The sequence below is a fragment of the Penaeus vannamei genome, chromosome 6, assembly GCF_042767895.1.
Source record: "Penaeus vannamei isolate JL-2024 chromosome 6, ASM4276789v1, whole genome shotgun sequence".
Classification (NCBI taxonomy): domain Eukaryota; kingdom Metazoa; phylum Arthropoda; class Malacostraca; order Decapoda; family Penaeidae; genus Penaeus; species Penaeus vannamei.
In genome coordinates, this window is record NC_091554.1 from 30,815,946 (window position 1) to 30,821,017 (window position 5,072).

Consider the following 5,072-nt stretch of genomic DNA (forward strand, 5'->3'; position numbering starts at 1 on the left):
TCATCATCATCATCATCGTCATCATCATCATCATCATCATCATCATCATCATCATCATCATCATCATCATCATCATTATCATCATCACCACCACCATCAACATCATAATCATCATCATCATCATTATCATCACCATCACCATCACCATGACCATGACCATCATCATCATCATCATCATCATCATCACCACCACCACCACCACCATCATCATCACCAGCAGCATTTTTGGAATAGTTGAAAATTCATTTGCATTTATTATCTATATTATTAATATTTCAATTAATCATATCAATCTCAATATAAAAATCGTCGAAAACAACATGCATGATAATGATGATAATAGAGAAAAAAAAGTCATAACAATAATCATGGTAATGATAATAATAGTAATAGTAAGGATAATAATAATAATGATAATGATGTAAATAATTGTAGTAGTTATAGTAATAGTAGTAATAGCTGTAGTAACAATAATAGCAATAATAGTGATAATGTTCATGCTAATACTGATAATAAGCTAATAATAAAGATAATAATAATGATAATAGTGATAAAAGTGATGATAATGATAATAGAAATAAATGTAATGATGATAATGTTGACAATCGAAGTCGTAGTAACAGGAGTAGTTATAGCTATAACACCATAACCACCATCATGATAACAACAATGGTAGTAATAACATAATGGTAGTAATAACGATAATAACAATAATAATGATAATGATAATAATAAGAATAATGATGATAATAATAATAATAATTATAACAATAATAATGTTAATAATGATAATAATAATAATTGTGTTGATAATGCTGATGATGATAGTGATAATAAAAATCTTGATAATTATTAATACTAATTATAACAATAGCAATAACAACAATAATAACGATGATAATAATCATGATAATGATCATAATAATAATGATAATGATAAGGATAATAAAAATAATGATGATAACAATAACAATTATGATAATGATAATGGTAATTATAATGGTAATAATGTTATCATCATCATTGTTATTATCATCATTACAATAATCATTATCGCATAAAAGATCGCCACCTTTATTATTGCAATTGCTCTATAATTAGAAATATAACACCATAAAAACAGAGAAGAAAAAAGGGGAAAAATAGTACTTACGCGCACCAGAATCTTAATTACGAGGAGACAAAGAAGAAGAAAAAAGAATTTAAAAATAAGGAAAAAAAAGGGACGTAAATGTTTTCCCACTTTCTTGCCCTCGTCTTGCCCTCGTCTTTACCTGTTGATCAGTCTGTCGCTCTGCCCCTCACCTGTTGATTATTGGGTCAGGGATCTTCAACCCTTTATTCTGGAAGCTTCTGCTCGTTATTTTGGTCTTTGAGTCCCGGTTTTTATTTATTTATTCATTGTTTTGTTATTTTGATGGATTCTGCTTCTCCTTTAGGCTATGGTTCATTTTTATTACCTTTTTTCCTTAGAAGATTCCTTCCTTATTCTTTTCTTTGATTCTGTTTTGTATCATCTGTTGCTTGTTATGGGATCTTCTGCTCCTGTTTTTGGTTTAGATTCTCGTTCCTTATCGTCTGTTGCTTATTCTGGAAGTTTCTGATCTTATTTTGGTTTTTGATTCTTCTGCTTAATTGTCTTTTAGTTATTCGAGAAGACTCAACTCTCTATTTTTTGGTTTAGATTCTCTTTCCTTATCGTCAATTGCTTATTCTGGAAGTTTCTAATCTTATTTTGGTCTTTGATTCTCCCTTTTAATGTATTTTCGTTATTCTAGAAGATTCTTCTCTTTAATTTGGGATTAGATTCTCTTTTCTTATCGTCTATTGCTTATTCTAGAAGTTTCTAATCATGTTAACCTCTAATTCTCCTTTTTTATTGTCCCACAATTATTCTAGAAGATTCAATCCTTTATTTTGGGATTCAATTCTCTTTCCTTATCATCTATTTTTTTTCTTTACTTGTTTTTGGTCTTCAACTCTCTCGTATATAAGCTTTAATTTCTTCCTTTTACTTAGTCTTATATAAAATCCATTCATATTTTATTTATGTTTTTGTTTTAGGTGTTTGTGGTGTCTTGCTCTGTCACTTTATAATTGGTTGTCCGCTAGTTTTTCGATGTTTTCGTGTCTCGTCAACTCATGGTGTTCATTAACTGTCAAAAATCTTAATTAATCATCATGCCCATCTCTGATTTCCTTTGAAACTGGGAATATATATTTTTTTCAATTGCCTTTTCCTCCTTCCGATTTTCTTTCATTTCTTTTCTTATTATTATTATTATTTTTCTTTATTTCCTTCGATTTCCTTTCATTTCTCCTCTCTTTCGTTCCCTTTCCTCCCATCCTCCTTGTCTCTTTCTCCTCTCCAGCTTAATCATATTTTCCTTCTCCTCCTCCTCCTCCATTTTCCTCTTATCTTCCAGTTCTCCTCCACCTCTCCTTTTTGCTTCTCTTTCCCTCCCCCCCCCTTCCGCCTGCGTGCTTGTGGGAACTAATTGACTCACTCATCCTGTTCATCCTCTCTTTCATTTATATATCTATATCTGTCAGTCTTTATTTCTATTTATCAGTCTATCTGTATATCTATCAGTCTATCTCTCTATATGTTTATCTATCGATATATCTATTTATCAGTCTATCTATATGTCTATCAGTTTATCCCTCTATCTGTTTATCTACCGATCTGTCTATATATCTATTTAACAGTCCTTTTGTATATCTATCTATCAGTCTATTTATCTTTGTTTATCTGCCCATCTGTTTATCTATATATCTATCAGTCTATCCCTCTATCTGTTTATCTACCTGTCTGTCTATCTATATACATTCTTGCTCTGTGTCTCTCTAATCGTACAGTATTGATTACTTAAAAATAATCTCTAATCATGCCTGTGTTTGTTATCTTTACATTCTCTTCTTCTTCCTCTCTTCTCCCTCGTTCTCCTTCTGCCCCTCTTCTCCTCCACGTCCTTCTCCCTCTCCCCCTCTCTCCATTCTCTCTCTCGCTTTCTTTCTTTCTCTCTCTCTCTTTCTCCATTCTCTTTCACTCTCTTTCTTCATCTGCCCAGTCTCTCTCTCCCTTGCTTTCTTTCTTTATCTCTCCATTCCGTCTCTTCCTCTTTATTCTCTCTCTACCTCTCCCACGCATTTATCGGTTCTCTCGTTACACGTAGCCGGTGTATAACAAGCCTCACTTACGTCACAACCACTTCCTCTCTCTCTCTCTCTCCCTCTCTATCTATCTCTTCTATTGCCAGCTTTGTTTCCTCTGCTTCCCGCATTCATCCCAATCACTCTATCTTTCCTCCGTAACTTGGCTCTCTCCCTCGGCCCTCTCCCCTCTCGCGCTCCCCTCTCCTTCCTGGCTCGGGGAACGCAGCCTCCCCTCGTGTCCTGCGGGATAGACTGGCACCACCGCCATCCCACCTTCAGTCTGGTGCCCACAAGCGAGCAGGCAACACATACGTTCGTCGCTTCTCGGCATCCTGGCTTTCCTTGCGATCGCTCTCGACTCTCCCGCTCGCTTTCGCTCTCGCTCTCTCTCTCCTCTCTCTCTTTCTCTCTGTCTCTCTCTCGCGGCCGGCAGGGAAGAGAGGTAGCCTAGTGTGATATGGAGTGGTAGTTGCTATTATCATGTTATTCGTTTAATCCATTTTCATAATTTTCGTTTTCTTTCTTTCGCCTCGAATATACTGTAGCTCCATGTGACTCCTGTGTGTACGTGTTTTGTGGCGCAGTTCTCCTGGTAAAAAAAGAAGAGAGGGAGGGAGTGAGGTTGAACAAGAGGCGTGACTTTTTGAAAGAATATATATACACACATATTTTTTCTCCCTCCCTTCCTGTTATAATTAAAATGTTTCCCTGGTGCACGAGCGGTCCGGAGATTCGACCAAAGCGTCAGAAGATATCCAACCAATCTTCGGAGTGCATAAGCAAGTTCTCTTTACCTGGATGTCGCGTCGACCCAGCTGTTAGCACCCGAACTTGCTCCCAGTGCCTCGGGAAGGACGAACGACTCTCCCAAGAACACACGTCGAACCAGCACGAACCGCGCAACAGGTGGTTCACTCACCTTCCTCTCGACATGGGCCTCTGACACGAAGCCACGACGCTCGGGATTATACATATCATCCGCGTCTATGGATATATGAACAGGGCATTCATGTAGACGAGCCGAGATTAGGACCTGCGAGTGAAGCCGGACCCCGACGAGGCTCCGTTCAACCACGTGTGTGTGTGTGTGAAGTGAACCTCCCTTCCTGTGAGTAGAGTTCTTAAACCAGCAAGACGAGGGGGGAACATTTACACAAACACGGGCGCTGAAGTTGGAGAATTATGAAGAGTTGCCCTGAATAAGATGGTATGTTTACTTATAATTTCTCTGGGCTGTTTGGGTACCTATAGCGTCAATGCTGCGGCAATGACAGCAGAGATGATTCCGAAGTGCAGTCGTGATGAAACAAAGCAAGTGAACAGAAAGACTCTCACATCGCAACAGGCCGTCCTTGTGCGCGATCTGGATGCAGGTGTTGATCCTACGAACATAAGAGTCGGACCTTAAATCCATTTTCTTTTCTTTGACGAATCTGTTTATTAATTGATAACGGTGTTCTTGCGTTTTTCTTTCCTCCTTTTCTGATCTCTGTCTTTGTGTTCTGTATGTTTACTGGTATTTGCTTTTAATCTTCAAACTTCCTTTTTTTAATTCTCTTTTGTTTTTCTTCTCCCTTTTCCTTGTTGGCCTTGTCTTCTTCTTCCAAAATAATTTTATTCCTCTCCCATTCTTCTTCTTTTCTTCTTCTCTTCTTTTTTTTTCTTCTTCCTCCTAATCCATATCCTCTTCGGTCTCCCCCTCCTTCTCCTTCGCCTCCTCTTCCTCTTCCTCTTTCTCCTCCACCTCTTCTTGTTCTTCCGTCTTCTTCTTCTTCTTTTTCATCCTACTCTTTCTCTTTTTTCTTCTCCTTCTCCTCCTCCTCCTCTTGTTCTTGTTCTCCCTCCTCCTTCTCCTCCTTCTTCTTCTTCTTCTTCTTCCTTCTTCTCCTCCTCCTCTTCCTCTTGTTCTTGTTCTT

The 5,072-nt window shown here is 37.6% G+C and overlaps 1 protein-coding gene across 3 annotated transcripts in view; it reads left to right on the forward strand.

Moving 5' to 3' along the window:
• Positions 1-3,449: 3,449 nt before the first annotated feature.
• LOC113829435 (soluble guanylate cyclase 88E) overlaps positions 3,450-5,072 on the forward strand; it is a 201,643-nt gene continuing 200,020 nt past the window's right edge. For 2 of the 3 annotated variants that reach the window (XM_070122849.1, XM_070122851.1), the window contains exon 1: positions 3,450-3,621. The gene's annotated coding sequence lies outside the window, so the exon portion shown is untranslated. The remainder of the gene's footprint in view (positions 3,622-5,072) is intronic. The other variant, XM_070122850.1, reaches the window with a different exon arrangement.